The sequence below is a fragment of the Hemicordylus capensis genome, chromosome 2, assembly GCF_027244095.1.
Source record: "Hemicordylus capensis ecotype Gifberg chromosome 2, rHemCap1.1.pri, whole genome shotgun sequence".
In the NCBI taxonomy this organism is placed as follows: domain Eukaryota; kingdom Metazoa; phylum Chordata; class Lepidosauria; order Squamata; family Cordylidae; genus Hemicordylus; species Hemicordylus capensis.
Genome location: NC_069658.1, coordinates 287986645 through 288004990, shown reverse-complemented (window position 1 = coordinate 288004990; position 18346 = coordinate 287986645). Strand labels below are relative to the sequence as shown.

At 43.6% G+C, this 18346-nt stretch overlaps 1 protein-coding gene and 1 long non-coding RNA gene across 11 annotated transcripts in view; one reads left to right on the top strand and one right to left on the bottom strand.

Annotated features, from left to right (window-relative positions):
* LOC128343611 (contactin-4) overlaps window positions 1–18346 on the bottom strand; it is a 920791-nt gene that overhangs the window by 290486 nt on the left and 611959 nt on the right. For 4 of the 9 annotated variants that reach the window (XM_053292982.1, XM_053292983.1, XM_053292984.1 and 1 more), the window contains exon 1: window positions 634–652. The exons of the other annotated variants lie outside the window; for them this stretch is intronic. The gene's annotated coding sequence lies outside the window, so the exon portion shown is untranslated. Of the gene's footprint in view, window positions 1–633; window positions 653–18346 lie in introns of those variants that run through there. 9 annotated transcript variants of the gene reach the window in all.
* Window positions 493–17556, top strand: LOC128343615 (uncharacterized). 2 transcript variants are annotated; one of them, XR_008315612.1, is made up of 2 exons: window positions 493–822; window positions 14943–17556. It is a non-coding gene; the product is annotated as an uncharacterized LOC128343615 (long non-coding RNA). The 2 variants fall into 2 exon arrangements; XR_008315613.1 differs by lacking the exon at window positions 493–822 and adding an exon at window positions 13623–13799.

The window sequence follows — 18346 nt, the reverse complement described above, 5'->3', positions numbered from 1 at the left end:
GGCGGAACAAACTGGCCTGTCCGGTTTGGGTCTGGTCTCAAACCGAACCAGACCATCTGGTTCCGTGCACACCCCTAATCAATGATGGGAGATGAGTGATAAATGGCTGTTTGTGTATGAGTTGCAAAACTGGAAAACTCAATGCTCTGTTTTTGAGACAACATTGTTCTCATGACCAGCACATGAGCTATTAAATGCACAAGAGAGCTGGCTGAGATTAAATACAAATATGCTCCAAGCTAACTTCCTCCCTCCACCCCCCCCCCAACATGTCACCCCAACATGTCACTTCCATGACACACAATGAAACATGGGGGATTTATAACTGTGCCTCTTTGTGAGTTGAATATAGGTATACTGAGACTCATGAGCTAAAGCAGTTAACCCCTTTGTGTATTACATGTAGTATCATGAGAGGAACTGTATGAAGGAAAACTGCAGCATCACAAATACACTCTCCATTGAACACCACGTAGCCTGAAACATTCCCTATTTTTTCTGCCTTGTACATTAAGTTTAGCTTATTAATTGCCAAGGTTACGAGTGGTGACCCAGCCAATGGCACCAGTAATTGATCAGCAACTTCAGCTGCCAAGGGAATTCAGTGCAAGAGCAGCAGAAGCATTGAATCACCTTGTTGGCCTTTTATCTTATATAGCTGCTTGCTTTTAAATTCTTTTCTTTCTTTCTTTTCCCCACTTTTAGAGCAGCTGAGCCTTTGTTTGCTGATCTCAAAATTGTTGTTCAGCACAGCAGAAAAACCTAAAATACACGGGAGATAAATATATCGAACAGCTGGAAAGTAATTATACTGTTATAAAGGTGAGAAATTAGACTTTGATTTTTATCCCTCTTTGATTTTTCCCCTATTAAAAAGTAAAGAACACAGGTGCATTGACAATACTTGGTCTTACAAAAAAGTTTTCTTTTAGCAGTTAAGCAAAGCTGTTCTTTGTAGAAGATAGTTGCACAGTGATTCTTTGGTCAACTACACACACACAAACACAAACACAATGGGGCCATTCACACGACCTACTGGTGGGTGGGGGAAAGGCTTTGCAAACATTGCTGCTCCCCGACGATGAACCTGTTGTTGGTGGAAGTGCAGGACATGCTACCACACAATCAACTCTGCTCTGTGCAGTGCAGAGCAGGGTGGATCACTCTGAGGCCAGGACTTGTAATCCTTCCTCCGAGCATCTCACAGTGCATGCAGTGCAATGGGGGATTGCCCAGGGGATGGGTGCTCTAGGATTGCGCCCTTAACTTTGGCTATGAGCCGGGTTTGGCACCACCAGGATCTGTGCATGATAACAGCCTCAATATAATTTGCAGATAAGGCTTATGCACTTTCTCATTGTCCCTCTTCTGCTCAGATCAGCAGAAATTAGGATTTAACATCTTTTTGTGATGTTTCTCCCTCAATCCCTTGTCTTCCCTTCCTGGCCTCAGAGCTTCAGTGGTGAGCACTCTGGTCCCATTACCAGCACTTCTTCATCTATCTTGGGCAGGACTCATTTCAGTATTGCCTTTGCTGCTAATCTAAGCTCCCCAAACCCTCTCTGTACCTTTATCATTGGCTGCATTCCCCTTAAATAAGGCTTGGTACATTGAACACTTCGGTCAAGGGGGGAGGGCCCTCCCTCCCTGCTCTACAGCAGCTGGCATGGCCCTCAGCCGTGCTGCATCAACAACATACTGCTTGTCAGGGAGCAGCCATAGAGCCCGAGGGTGGGGTTGAACATGGCTGAACTATTCATCATTCTCCCCGATTCCTGGCAACCTGAATGGGAAGATCCCACAATTATTTGAAGACTAGTGTTAATTTGCTTTGTGCCTTCTATGTTTAACAGGAGTATGAAAGAGAAAAGAAGCATACAAGTCTGTGTGTGTACACACACACACACACACACACACACACACCATATGTAATAAACCATGATGAGAGTCTGACTCTCTCTCCCCTCCCTGGAAAAGCAGCCAGCAATATGTCCCTGACTGTTGTGCAGCCCTGCAGGGTTTATTCCTGGCAGTAGACATGGCTTTTGTGAGGACAGGAGAGAAGCTGCGTCCCAGCTCCCTGCAAGGGTGAACCTCTTGTTCTGCCCTTGTACAACTGTGGAGAATGTTGGCCAATTTTAGTCCCATCCCAGTACTAAGATTCTATATACCTAAACCCCTCTCTTGAATTACAACATTTCATATTACCATGATGTCTGGAATGTAATTTTTTTAAAAAATTTAAAAGTCATGATTATAACTTGGAAAGGATGAGACAGAGAGGAGAGCTGGTCTTGTGGTAGCAAGCATGACTTGTCCCCTCAGCTAAGCAGAGTCTGGTTGCATACGAATGGGAGACTTGAGGTATGAGCACTGTAAGATATTCCTCTTAGGGGATGGAGCCACTCTGGAAAGAGCAGGAAGGTTCCAAGTTCCCTCCCTGGCAGCATCTCCAAGATAGGGCTGAGAGAGATTCCTGCCTGCAACCTTGGAGAAGCCACTGCCAGTCTGGGTAGACAATACTGAGTTAGATGGACCAATGGTTTGACTCAATATATGGCAGCTTCCTATGTTCCCTTAACCCTGCCCCCATGATGAGTCCTAGAATTAGTGAATATTCCTGTTGCACTGTCTGCCAGTTCATTTCCGGGTCCAATTCAAGGTGCTGTTTTTGAACTTTAAAGCCCTTAATGGTTTGGGCCCAGGATACCTGAGGGACCACCTGCTGCCAAGGGTTGCTGCCCGCTTGACAAGGTAATCTGAGGGGACTCTGCTCCGGGTGCCGACAATGAAGGAGGCTAGGTTGTCGTGCACTCGGGACAGGGCCTCCTCTGTTGCTACCCCCAGACTCTGGAATGGGTATCTGCTCCTCAGTCTCCATCACAGTTTTTAGAAGCATGTCAAATCGTGGCTTTTTACTCAGGCTTTTATATGATTGTTTCCACTGCTGCTTCTTGTATTTTGTACTGTTTTTATGCTTGTGTTTATATATATATATATATATATAAATCAGATTTGTTTTTATATTTTTAAGCTCAATATTTTAATGTGTCTTTTTTATAATCTTGTTTTTAAATTTTATTGTGAGCTGCCTTGAGATTTTCTTAATGAAAGGCGGGGTATAAATTTAACAACAAATAGATGAAATAAAATAAAATAAAATAAAATAAAATAGTGAAACTAGTCCACACACAAACCCAGACCTTATTCTATTTTTTTTTGCTGCTGCAGCAGCTTTCATTGCCTAATCAGCTGTTAATAAGCAAGGCAATTATAAAAGTGATGTCTAGTTGTCATCCAAAAACAACAAGTACTTCTACGGCCAAGCTGGACAACTTTGGTCCACCTGGAATGTCAATCTACAAGCTCCACCATCCCTGACTCTTAACCACTGTAACTGGGGTTGATGGGAGTTGTGATCAAAAACATCTGGAGGGCCGATGTGCAGCTCTGGTCTACAAATATGTTCAACATATATGATTTCTGACATTACTAGCAGATCTGAGGCATGATACAAGAATGGGGAAGGATTGCCCCCTCCCCAGACACTTTTGGTCAAAATTACTTGGTTAACGGAACATGTTTAAAATACATGTACTTAAGTAGAAGAGATGTTAGCACTGCCAACATATTAAACAAGACTCACTGGGTAATTGAAGGGCTGAAATCCTGTGAAGTGACAGAGATGCATAAAATATTAGGTGCTGTGCTTGTTAATGGTTTGATGCTTGCAAAAAGCTGTCAAGATCACAGCAGATTATTGGCTGGTCTTCCTTACCATACTAAGGATATTAGGCTTCCTTATGTCCTTTTACAAGGAGAAAAGGAGCCTGCATTAAAACCAGAATGTCAGTTTTGCTGCCAACTATCCCTGGCAGATCTTTACCCACATTCTGTTTGGTAGTATGAAACATCACCTGCCAACAATGCTCTTCTGTTTACACAGGACAAACAGGTCAGTATTAACGAAAAAGAATAAATCAGGGCACACAATTCAAAGGCCATGGTGGACCAGAGCCAACCATGACTTTGGTATGTGGGGGCTAAGGACACACATTTCAGCACATTATTTCATTAACATAATTTTTAAAATATTAAAAATACATACTTAAAGAAAGATGATTTCTTTCTAATTTACTGTGGCTGCGCTAAGTAACTTCCACTGAAGGAGTAGTTCCACTGCAATTAATGGAATTGCTCATGGGTAATTTAGTCTGAATGCCAGCAAGTGAAAATAAGAAGCATAAAATTGGTTAACTGAACATGTTTGAAATACATATTATACTCCACACCGAGCAGTAGTGGAGGAGAGGTCTAAATTTATGGAGGAGAGGTGTATCAATGGCTACCAGTCGGAGGAGGGCTGTGGGCCACCTCCGGCCTCAAAGGCAGGATGCCTCTGAGTACCACTTGCAGGGGAGTACCAGCGGGAGAGAGGGCATGCCCTCAACTCCTGCCTGTGGCTTCCAGTGGCATCTGGTGGGCCACTGTGCGAAACAGGATGCTGGACTAGATGGGCCTTGGGCCTGATCCAGCAGGGCTGTTCTTACGTTCTTAGTGTATCAATAATAGCAGTAGGTGGGGTATCAATATTTTAAATAAACAAATTAAATAAATAATAAAATGTTCTTGCTGTATGCTAAAAACGCTTGCCTTACAGTTGCTATTGAAGAGAACTATTTTAGCCCATTCTAGAAGCTAAGAGCCAGCACAGGACTGACTCAACTATATGGCCCGGTTCACAAATACACTTTAACTGCAGAGGTTGTAACTGTAGTACGTCCGAATGCACAAAACTGCTGTTAAGGATCTGAAGTTAACTCCAGTTTGCCCCGCCAAACTCTAATTGGAACCTGAGGTTTTCTCTAAGCTTTACCGCTGACAATTGTGGTTTTGCCACCGAGCTGTTATGCCAGAAGGCAGACTTGTCCATAACTACAGTTAAGTGCCTATCTCTCACACCAATCATAGAGGCAGCGTCCTAGAACCACACAGGAACATGCCAGCAGTACGAATGCCACAGCCTTCTCTGGCCAGCCCTAGGAGAATATACAGACTAAATGACGCTCCACCCACTACCTTCTTCACTTTATTGCCATTCAACAGTGACGCCTGCTTGGTGACAAGGCCTTCACTCCACTCCCGGCCAAAAATAGTTGATGGGGTGGCAAATGTTTCCTTGGGGCATGCTCTTACGCACCCACCCACAACAAGGGCTCTCTTATGGAGAGCCACACTGGGAGAATACCCATGTCTCCCCTTCTCAAATGTTTCCATACTAGCAGTCAATAATAATGATAAGAATAAATTTTATTTGTTAGCCACCCCATAACAAATTGTTCTCTGGGTGGTTGACAACACAAAATTAAAACACAAGATAAAAACACACTACACATCAAAACATAGAAGACCAAAAAACCGGGGGGCGGGGGGATACAATATCATTTTAATACAAGACATTTTAAAAGCCTTTTAAAAAATCATTTACCATCAGATCAGAACATTAAAAAATTAAAAGGCTTGAGGGAATGTACAAATTTTAACCTGGACAAGCCTGGCAAACCTCACTGGTGAGGCTATCCCATGAGTGGGGGTTGCAACCACTCATGGGAGAGCTGGTCTTGTGGTAGCAAGCATGACTTGTCCCCTTAGCTAAGCAGGGTCTGCCCTGGTTGCATCTGAATGGGAGACTTGATGTGTGAGCACTGCAAGATATTCTCCTCAGGGGATGAAGCCGCTCTGGGAAGAGCAGAAGGTTTCAAGTTCCCTCCCTGGTTTCTCCAAGATAGGGCTGAGAGAGATTCCTGCCTGCAACCTTGGAGAAGCCGCTGCCAGTCTGTGAAGACAATTCTGAGCTAGATAGACCAATGGTCTGACTCAGTATATGGCAGTTTCCTATGTTCCTATGTTTCCTAACCACTTAAAATGCCCCAAAAGATGCCACCTGGCCGCTGCCCTGGGACAGCACCCCAGGACTTTACCTCCCGACCCCAGCCTGCTCTCTCTCTTCTTTAGATCTATCTGTAGACTGGTGGGGTGTGTGTGTTGAATGGATGGTTTCTTGCCCATTGCCTTGAAGCTCAGTCATTAACATAGTAGGCGCCATGGATGGGGGTGTTTTTGCTAAGGAGTTTTCAAATTCTGGGTAGGGGGCCGGTGCTGGAGGCATTTCATGCTAACACAATGGGCCACACATCTACATAAGGATGCTGTGCTATGCTGTCCTTGGCCTGCCTACATATCCCATGAAAGCTCCAGGACAGCAAAATATGAATCTGTCAAGGATGCCCTCCCCTTCCATCCTTGCCCTTATCTTTTGCTCTTTAGCTGGCACATCCTTTGATGTGGCCCACTGCACTATCATTGAATGTTGCAAGTTGCTGATACATGTGCGGCCCTTGAGGCCATGAGCTCTCCATGTACCTGCACCTGGCTACATGCCTCGACATCTGACACCCACAAATGTCCATGCATGCACGTCCCAAAAACACAGTCACATGATCATTGCTTTCTGGATGCCCACATCCTCATTTTTGGAGCAGAGCACTGTCACCACCAAGCAATGGAATCCCAGCTGCCACCTTCCATGGGCCCATCAGCTAGCACTGCTGGCAGTGCTGAAGATAGCAGCCAGACTGGCAAGTGACAGAGGAGGGGCAGGGCGAGAACCTGGACCCAGGCTGAGACTGGCGTGTTCATGGAGATGTGGTCCAGAGAGAGGGTCCAACAGCAGCTGAAGGCCAGCTACAGCTGAAGCCTATCCACCTATGTATGGATTTCCAAACAGATGCAGCAACGCGGCTACACCAGGTCTGTTAGCCAGAGAGACTGCAGATCCTGGTGGGAGGCAGAATTCAAGGCTGTGAACTCCCACAACAGTCTTTCTGGGGTGCAGTCAATGACAATGCCTCACTATCATGCTCATCTCGGTTTGGAGTGACAGTATGGATGTGGTGCCCAGAAACACCTTGGGCACATTTCATGCCATCGTAGACAGGAAGCCAAGAGCCAGGCAACTTGCAGCCCTCTGAACCATGTGGGGCATGGGCAGGGCCTCCCCTCCATACTCCTCCATTGCAAGCACCCGACAAGTGATAGCCACCGCTACAGCCATGAGCGTCGAGGGCGCCTCACTTACAAGGCTTTCACTGGATGGAGAGGGGGCAAAGGGTGGGCATGCAAGGGCAAACAGCCCTCCCCGCAGCTCCCCACACAAATGGAAGCAAACAGTGGGGGTAGACAGCTCACAGAAAACAATCTCATGCCCGGGCCACCCAGGCAAGGAGGTGGGGACAGGCAAGGAAAAGGGAGCATGGCCTCCAGAGTCCCCTGTAGTGGAGGGTGGGGCCCTGGATGTTCAAGGATCAGAAAAGGGGCAGACAGAGAATCCAGAAGGCCAGGAGGTGGCGAAAAACACCTCCTCTCCCCACAACCTGTTAACTGCCTCAGCCAAAAGTGCACAAAGCATGGGAGTTGGCTATGCAGTCTGCACTGAGAAGCAATCAAGAGTTTCCTTTTGTGCTTTGTCATTATTATTTTGTTATGGCACCCACGGTTAAAGCACAGAGCAGTACCCAACAACTCGCTCCTTTGAGTTCACAGCTTGCAATGTTTCTTTCTGCACAGCTTTCCAAGTTCAACTATCCCTCTATTTCAGTTCCTTGATATTTAAAATGTTATTCCTTTTTCACATTTGGTAGTTTGTGGACTTCTAAATAAAACTTACGTTCTTTGTTAGGAGTGCTGTCCATTCACAACTGTGTGCAGCAGCATTGGAGAACGCCCAAACAGAGTGGTGGGAGGATGGTGTTCACGCAAAATGCAGGGGGAATGCAGGAGGTCAGTTCCTGTCAAAGCAGCCACAGGAGGGGTCACTTCTACAAAGCTTGACTGGAGAAAGCACGGGCTGCCCAGGTCGCTAGCCGTGCCCAGTGATGTTTTGTGGAGAAGGAGGTTGGTGTGGGGTAGCTTGGTGGTGCAACCTTTCTGAATGCTACCACATAAAACCAAGGGGTGAAAAAAGTGGGGTGTGGGGGAACATTAAAAAATGTATCTGGGTGGGTGATGAAAGAGGGTGCAAATAACAAACAGCGCATCTGCGTGGAAGGCAGTTGCTAGTTAGTGTTGCAGAGGACAATTGGGTTGCTGTGAGAAATGCATCCTCTGGCACACCAAAAGTATGCACTGGAAGAGTGGCAGGGCAGGTGGACATGCACAATGTAGATTGTGGTGAGGGGAGACAACCCAAAAGCAGAATATCACGCCCTGGCCTGCCCATTACACCCCACTAGCCCCCCTTGAGCAACACCCTATCTCTCAATGTGGAGGGTGACATTGTTGGATGGTTACGCCCAACACACCCCACCCCATCACACCATGCCCCCAATCATCCGACATGAATGTCCAGGAAAGGTTCTTTGCATGTGTGGTCACTGGAACCTCAACAACTGCTCAGATCTGTGGGACAGATCTTTTCAATGGCAGGCGCACCGACACTTGTGGCTGCCACCTCCACCATGCAGATGGTCCTCGGCACTATTGAGGCGGCGGCAATGGAGAGAGTCATGCAAAGGAGATGCGTCCACCTGGCACTTCAGGCATTGAGGCCCTCAGGTGTAGCTGTGGCCTGTGTGGAGGCTGGGTGGAGTCAGCTAGGTGCCCTCACCGACGCCGTGCATGCCCTGGATGTATAGTGGTCGGAGGGAAGGAGGAGGTGGGAGCTGCCAAGACATGGCACTACCTGGAGGTCCATGGAGAATGCAGACGACTGGGAGGACTGCTGCTTCCGTGGCAGCTTCAGAATCTCCAAGGCAACCTTCTACTCCCTGGCAGGAAAGATGGTGCCCTATCTCGTTCTCCAGGACACAGTCATGCTGTGGGTGATCTCAGTGAGGAGGAGGGTGGCCATAGCCATCTATAAGCTGGCCTCGAACTCAACCTCCATGAACCTCAGCAGCCTATTTGTGGTGGGCAGATCCACGGTTTGTGAAATCGTGAGGGAGGTGGTGAACCTGATCATGGAGCTCTTCACAGATGACGTGATCTGCATGGGCGATGCAATGGAGGTGATGGCTAGCTTCAAGGAGATGGCTTTCTATAGAAATGTCCATCAATATGAACATTTTTGTCTTTTGTCCTGTGTGTCCCACTCTGTACCTGCATCTGTATGTATGTTTTTGTGTGCATGAATAAATCTGTCAACGGTGGATATCAGTTCATGCATCTTATTAAGTAGGTTCTAGTCCTATGTCATAATAAATCTGTGAGCCAATCATAACAAAAACAAGAACAACTTTATTTATTGACTTCCCTATAACAATTGCTCCCTGGGCGGCTCGTAAACACTAAGATAATAGAATAAACACATAAAATTAAAAACACATTACAAAAAACCAAACATTACAATAAAAAACAGATTTTATAAACAGTTTAAAAAACTGTCACAGGACCCTTTTTTTAATCAATATTTTGTAAGTTTCTGATGGCTATTTCTGCATGTTCACAGTACGTTGCCCCAGTATCTGGGGATGTTCATCCTCCCTGAACAGTTTGTGTGTTTAGTAGTTATCTGGACCCATTTCAAACCCGTTTCTGGGTAGGCTATGGGGTGGAGACAGCCTTGGCCATTCTGTTGGATGATCTCCAATTAGAAGTTAACAGAGAGAGTGTGACTCTGTTCATCCTCCTAGATCTTTCAGTGGCTTTTGATACCATCAACCATGGTATCCTTTTGGATCGCCAGAGTGAACTGGGAGTAGGAGGTACTTCTTTGCAGTGGTTCCGCTCCTATCTCTCACATAGATTCCAAATGGTGTTGCTTGGAGACTGTTGCTCTTCAAAATGAGAGCTACTGTATGGAATTCCACAGGGCTCCATTTTGTCTCCAGTGCTCTTTCACGCCTACATGAAACCTCTGGAAGCAATCATCAGGGGATTTGGTGCAGGGTGTTATCAATATGCTGATGACACCAAATCTATTTGCCTCTGACAACTTTATCAGGAAACAGCTTAACATTCCTAAATGCCTATCTGGAGTTGGTAATGGGTAAGAAAAAACTGAGGCTGAATCCAAGCAAGATGGAGGTGGTTATTGTGAAAATTTGGGACTTAGGAGGTGATTTAGACCTGCCTGTTCTGGATGTTGTTACACTCCCCTAGAAGGAGCAGGTATGTAGTCTGAGAATAGTCCTGGATCCAAATCTCTCCCTCATTTCTCAGGTTGAGGCAGTGGTCAATAGTGCTTTTTATCAGCTTTGACTGATACACCTGCTACGTCCATTTTTGGAGATAAACTTTAAGCAGTGGTGCATATGCTGGTAAGATCCAGGCTTTACTACTGCAATGTGCTTTATGTTGGGCTGCCTTTGTTTGTAGTCTGGAAAATGCAATGGGTGCAGAATGCAGCAGTCTCCAGGGTTATCTGAAGAGGCCACATTACCTCCATCCTAAAAGAACTACATTGGCTGCCAATGCATTTCTAGGCTGAATACAAAGGGCTACTTATTACCTACAAGGCCTTGAATGGCTTGGGCCCAGGGTATTGAAGAGAGCACCTTCTTCTTCATGAATCCCACAACCTATTAACATCACTGGGGAAGGTCTGGGAGCAGTTGCTACCAGTGAATTCGGCCTTCTCTAGTGCTGCCTTGGGACTCTAAGACATGCTCCTAAATAAAATCAGAGACTCCCCATCTCTGCTAGTTTTTTAAAAAACAATGAAGACATAGCTTTTTAATCAGGCCTTTTAGTTAACAACTTTTAAAGTTTATATTATCTAAATTGTTTTAATCATGTTAATGTACTATTATTGTTGGTTGTTTTAAATTGGTTTTTGTGTGTAAACTGCCCAGAGATGTATATATTAGGTGGTTTTAAAATTTGCTAAATAAACAAATAAATAGGGCTGTGCATCATATATTAGGTGGTTTTAAAATTTGCTAAATAAATAAATAGGGCTGTGCATCATATTGGCCCAACTGGAACTGATGTGATACAAATTCTATCAGAAAAGAGGCTGTTCTTATGTGCAGCCTAACCCAGGATAGGGAAGCCCAGCCTGGGTTAAGCTGTATGTGAGAACTGCCAGGATTGGGCACGATCCTGGCAGGGCAGCAGCACCTAGACCCACTTTGAAACCCGGCTCTTCGCTGGGGCTAAGGGCTGAAGTGAGCCCTTAACTCAGGCTCCGGGATCATGTGTTTACTGGAGCTACATTCAACCCCAGCAGACACAGAGATAAGTGCCTAGAGTGCCCATCTCCTGGGGTAATCCCACACTGCATTGTATATGTTGAACATAAAAACACAAGAACAGCCCTGCTGGACCAGGCCCAAGGCCCATCTAGTCCAGCATCCTGTTTCACATAGTGGCCCACCAGAAGCTTCTGGAAGCCTACAGGCAGGAGTTGAGGACATGCCTTCTCTCCTGCTGTTACTCCCCTGCAACTGGTACTCAGAGGTATCCTGCCTTTGAGGCTGGAGGTAGCCTATAGCCCTCTGACCAGTAGCCATTGATAGACGTCTCCTCCATGAAGTTATTCAAACCCCTCTTAAGGCTATCCATGTTGTTGGCTGTCACCACATCTTGTAGCAGAGAATTCTACAAGTTATTATGCATTGTGTGAAAAGGTACTTCCATTTGTTGATCCCCTGGTTCTAGTGTTTCTATCACTCTCTTTCCACTTTCTCCATACCATGCATGATTTTATAGACCTCTATCATGTCCCCCTGCAGTCATCTTTTTGTGTGCGCGGTGCATTGTGGGATATACAGAGAGCAGGACGAATTGTCCTGGCTTCCAGAGCTCCACACTATGCCATGCTCTCAGTAAGGTCAGCACAGTCCACGCTCTCAGCAAGGTCAAGCGCTCATATGGGGGGAAGGTAAGTTCAACCAGCCTTCTCCCCCACCTGCCCGTTGCCCTGCCATGTTGTGTGAATGACTTCAATGAACAATTTTCCAGTTAACCATGTATTATAACAGACTGTATTCGCAGCCAAGTATTAGCAGATCTTACTTGATAGCTGAGCAGCATTCAGTCTTTCTTTCCGTACAAAATTTCCAGTTATGCCAGTGGCAGTAGCAATCTTGATAATTGCCTCTTTTATTCCTGGCAGCTGGGCCACAATGCCCCAGGAAAAGAAGCAATGTCACAGTCTTACATCCTTTCTTCTGTGCATTACTAGCAATATGGCTTTCCCCTATAGTTAGAGGGTACAGCCTTCCCCGCCCCTCCCACTCCCAATAATACACTGGGGAAAGGACCAAAGATTGTGATGTTACTTCCTTCTCTGGGGCATTATGGGCTAGTTTCCAGGAAGAAAAATGGCATTTTGAAATGCTATTCCTGGTACCACCAGCAAGGAAAGCGATTTCCTTTAAAGACAAAGATGACAAGTCTGCTGCTCACCTATCATGTAAAGGCCCCCATCCCCCACTGATAAATGGTGTCTGTATCAGGTTGATTCGAGCCTCTCTAAAAGATCTTATGCATTCCCATATCATTACTATCATGCCCAACATAAAATGCTAAATTACAATAAAAATGAAGATCAAAACCCTCTACTCCACCCCCACGGTTCAGTAGGAAAAGAAAAGTAAAATATGTGTTTAAAGAAGAAAATATGTCTTCTTTAAAAAAGAAGAAAGAAAGCCTGCTGGATATTAGTAGAAAAAGTATTTCAAGTACATGGGGAAGCTGAAGAAAAAGGACAGAGACAGAGATGAGAAGCAAAGTAAGGAACTGAAGGCACAAGTAGAAGAAGAGTGAAGGGCACAGGATAGGATGTTGTAAGAGATCAGAAGCAATAAATAAAGAAGAACCAGTCTATTCAAGGCTTTAAAAGTAAGAAGTAAAAGTTTAAACTATATACAAAAGATAACAGAGAATCAGTGAAGTGAACAGCAAATAGCAGTGATATGATCAAAGTGCCATGCTGGATGGAGAATACTGGCAGCAGGATTCTGAATAGAAATTAAAGGTTTAAAATAGAAATAGGGAAGACCAGGGAAGGAGGGAAGCTCTGCAGTAAGCCAAACAAGAAACAATAGAAGCCTGGACCAGCGTCCTATTACTGGACACAGAAAGTCAGGAACAGATGTCTGCAATATTTACAAGAAGGATCTAGCAATTTAATCACTTTGTTAAGTAAAACAGAAAGTAAAGTCATTAATACTAGGCAAAAAAGAGATGTAGGAAAAGGTAGTTTAGAAGTGGAAATAATGTCTGGTTTTGGCGAATATAAATTCCTGGGAGATCACAACAGAAACTGTGTGTATCAGTTTAAAGATCTATGATGAAATGAAAGCAGGACAGAACAAGTTGTTCTAGTAAGAACTAATCTGCCTACTTTCACTATCTCTACAACTGGACTAAATTTGGTCCAATCAAGGTCCACAAGTTAGATCTCTTGTGCCTCAAATGTTCATGCATCCACCATCTTGAATCGGGGTGGATGGCATCATTACAAACTACACCATTGAGGTGTCCCTATGTGTCACTCACTACAACTGTACCAAATTTGGTTCAAATCAGTCAGACAGTCCTCAAGTTAGTGAACTACACAATTGGGGCACCCCATGTGTCCATATAGCTGTATTAAATTTGGTTCAAATCAGTTAAGTGGATCACAAGTTAGTCCATTTCCTCCTTAAAGGTTTATGAGAAGAAGAGTAGGACCAATTGAGGGTACAAACCTGAAAGACACTAAAAAAAAGAATTAAGAAGAGAGTGATCAACACTATCAAAGGCAGCTGGGAGACCCAAGAGAATATGAATGAAGTAGAATTTTTGACTTTTAGGTAAAAGAATATTATTCATAATATATTTGTAAGTACAATTTTCTTGGCGACAAGAGGATCAAAGATAGAATTACTCATGGTGCCTAGAATAAGCAATGTGTTTATGAAGCTTAGAATAAAAATAAAGAGGAATTGAGTCATGGCTAGACACATAACAGTAACTATAGCTCATATACATTGTCATTATAATCTTACAACAGCTCTGTAAGGTAGGGCAATATCCACAATGGAGACAGAGGGAGAGACTAAGAGATAGGAGCAATCTATTAAGTTTCTAATGAAGAGTAAAACAATAGCCCATTTAAAATAAGATGGAAAAAATTGGGGCAATTCTCACACTCCCCGAGAGTGGGAGGGCGGGGGGCGAGGTGGGGAAGGCTGAAGAAAGCTTACTCTCCCTGCAGACAATTGAGGGATTGATGGTGGGAGCGTGCTCTGTGTCCCCACATGAGCAGCCCTGCTCCGTGATGCACTGAGCAGGACAGAGGAGACTGCTGGATATAAGAGAATCACCACTTTAAAAGGTGCCTATTTGCTCAATTAGCAGGGGACTGAGTCCTGGTTATCTAATCTGGTTAAATGCTGGTTAACTAGAGTGGTTTGACCAGGATTGCCCTCAGTTCTGGGTTCTTCTCACAATTAATTCCACAGGGCTCACTAACCCTGATTAACTTTTTAACCAGGATCCTTGTGATTGTGTGAATCCAGTAATGTTTTATGTAGTGCTGTATTCATGGACATTATTGTGGATGGATATCAAATTATCATCTAGCAACTACAAAATGTGATATTATGACTCTTTTTGACCACCATGGTAGTATCAGTATTATACTTGATAGCTGTCAAAGACAATAATATAGTTGCATTAACAGAAACTGTTGATTTGTTCAACTGACTTGTTATGTGACCTCGGGTAAGTCATTTAGCTTCTCTGTGTCAAAGTTTGCTCATTTGAAATGATGAGTGTAATGATGCTTGAACTATCTCTGCCTCTAAAGAGGCCTAGTTAATTAATTTATGCTAAGAGCTTTGACACTTTAAAATGAAAGGTACTAGATAAGTGCAAAGTATTACGTGCATGTGTACAAAAAAACCCTCTTTTCATAATGAACTTTGTTTTCTTTCTGGTTCTCTGCTTTTAAGTCACCTTCATTATCAAGTCAACTCCAGATTCTTAAAGTATACTACAGTGACTTCATGGAACTTGTCATAAAACAGATGGCCTGATTAAAATCTCTACAACATCCAAAGCAACAGGAATTGCCAGCTCTATCTGGCACACAATCACTATACATCTTTCATTTTTTCTTAGTGGGAACTTGTATAGGATGTTCTATGGCTCACTTCTAAAACATCAAATATGTTACAACAGAAGCGGAAAATGAAAGAAAGTAAAAGATTAAAATCCTGACAACCTACACATCACTCGTGTACTAAATACTGATGCTCTAACCTACGACACATGACATTTGATGGTAGCAATTATACTTGTTTGGCTTGAATAAGCAACATTTTCCAAACATTTCAACATCCACACAGAGTGCAAACATCAACATTTACAGTCTAATAAGACTGAATTACATGGCAAGCTGGGACTGCAGTATCTTTCCTCTCAATTTTGCTTGAACACTGGCATAAATGACAGTAAATTCAATTTATAAACTGAAACAAGCTGAAAATAGCAAACCAATACTATGAAAAATCTTAGGCCAACTCTCCTTCACTCAGCTCAGTGTCAGTCTGTGTTTTCAAGGGCAGTTTTATGGCAGCACGCGCTCTACCCTGGTGGTGGCACATGTGATGAGGTCTCCTGACCCCAGTGACAGTGTGCTCTGTCTCCTACCCCATGCAAAACTGCCGAGGATGAACAGGAAGTGGCAGTGGGCTGGAGGAGCATGTCACTGGGTGCAGCACATAGGATAAAAACTGTCAGCAGGGGAATGGTGCCCCAGGTATGAGTGAGGCAGCCCCAGAGCTGTGTGGGTTTTTGGAACCTGTGTGGGTTTTTGGAACCTATTACAGCTTTGGCCCTGCCCTCAACTTCTTGGTTTTATTGGGAACGTGTGACCATGCCTCTACCAAAATGAAATGACCATGCTTCTACCAGAATGAACCCTATAAAGACTGCCATGTGCAGAAATAGTTCCCTGCTTGATTTCATAGCACCTAATATGCGTTGTAGCCACTGCACGTACACAATAAAATCCAAAATTCTCTTATTGGGAACAATTGCTTGAAGCCAATGAAATGGGGCAGAGAGAAAAAAGATAAAAGAGATGGCTCGAAATCATAGGATTTAAGTTGAAACTTCAATAAAAATTTTAACAGATGATAGGAAGAGAGGGGGATTTGCACAACCAAATTTTAAGTTATATTTCAAAGCGATATGCCTAACCTGGTTAAAATAATGGATTACATTAAAAAATCCAAGATTGTTGGATTTGGAAGGATTGATTTAAGATTCGGCTGGCATGCATATTTATTTTATGACAAGGTAAAAGTAGTCAATAAAGAATTTTAAAATCATTATGTTAGAAAAAGTCTATATATGGTATGGATGAAAAATAAATTTTTGTTAGAAGCAAAAATCCCACTTTGGGTATCCCCACTGGAAGTTATATCTAGAAAACAGAAAAATATGCAACAATCTTGGCCCACGTATCGACAACTGTTCGTCTTTCAAGGTGTAAAATACGAACTTTAAAAGTTAGAATATATGCAGGATTGGAATATCTCTTGGTTCCAATACCATCAAATCAATGCAATATTTAAGCAAGACTGTAAAAGCGGTTTTAACCAACTAAAGTCAGAATTTGAACTACAGTTGTGCGATAAGGAAGAAAAACTCGTATCCAGGATGTATGGCCTATTACTATTGGAAGATACAAGAATGGAGGTAGTAAAAACCTCGATGATTAAATGGGCCCAGGACCTTGGTTATAACATTGACTTGGAAAAATGGGGAAAACTTTGGATAAAAGATATAAAATTTACTGCTTGCTCTAATTTAAAGGAAAATATTTTGAAAATGATGTACAGATGGCATCTTACGCCCAAAAAGTTGGCCGTAATCTACAAGAATATGTCAAATAAATGTTGGAAATGTAAGAAAGAAGAGGGTTCCTATATTCATTTATGGTGGACATGCAATAAATCGAGAGGTTATTGGGATTTAATATAAAACGAGCATTAAAAAGTATTCAAAATGACTTTTCCCAAGAGTCCAGAATCAATACTATTAGGTATTGATAACAATGCTCTCCCGAGGAAATATTGGACCCTCTTTATGTACTTAACAGCGGCAGCAAGACTGACATTTGCGCGCAAATGGAAAGACAGTCAATGCCCGTCTAAAGAGGACTGGATTCTTAAAGTACTAGAATTGGCAGAAATGGCAAAATTAACATCACTACTAAGAAATAAAGTTGAAGAATTTAAAAAAGAATGGGACCCTCTTCTTTTCTATTTAAAAATACATCACAAAATGGATTTATGTCAGGCTTTTGAGGGCTAACAACAAATGTTTCAAAAACATCCTAAAGTTGTTTTCTATATGAATTACTGGGGAGAGAAGGTTTAATCTATAGGCAAGATCTGGTTATTGTTAACAACACTTGTTCCAACGATGAGATGGAAGTCTTTATTGTGTGTGTTTGTGAGTGTTTGTATCATTTGTGTTTGTCCTTTTGTGTTGTGAAAATTGAATTAAAAAGTATAAGGCAAAAAAGAAATTTCAATAAAAATTGTGGGAAAACAATCTGTTTCTAGTTTTTAATCCATCTGGATGACATTGGCCCTGTCTTTTCTTCCTCAAATATTCTTTAGATGCACCCCTTAAAAATCATTTTGTGATATGTCAGACTAGACAGTTCTCAATGTTAGTGGGGCATGAACATAAGAATACTAAGTGTGGGGAGGGGAGCAAAGATGAACTGAAGCAGATCTTTGGTGAGTGAACGGAGTCCCCTTGTTGCTCATACCAGACAAGCCTAACCTTAGTGCTATTTTAGAGGTCAAAACCAACCACATGATTTATTGTGACCTACCGTTACCTTTTACAGATAGATATTCAAGAGACTTTCTTCTTTATGGACCGCTCCGACTGGTTCATATGGTTTTTGGCCTTCTCCCCTCGGCATGGTGGCCATTTTGGAGGCCACGGCCCTGCAAAATTGGCCTCTGCGAGGCCACGCAGAAGCCATGTGCGCAGGCGCGTGGCCTGCATAATGGCTGCTGGATGAAGGCCAAAAACCATCTGAAGAACACCCAAACCAGGTGAGGGAGTCATTTCGAAGTCCGGCAGGGGGAAGGGGAACCTTCACGGACCCCCTGACTTCAGAAACTCCCCCAAGGGGAGCAAAAGGTAATTTTTTTAAAAAAAAGAATTTAAAGCTCGTGAACCCCCCTGGACTGGACCAAACCGGGGAGGGGGGTTCGAGGGGCCAGCCGGTTCCATGCACATCCTTAATGCACATCCCTGGTGGGCACATGGACCTGGGCCCCCATGTCCATGCCTAGAGGTGCCCCTGTCAGAAACATCTCTGTAA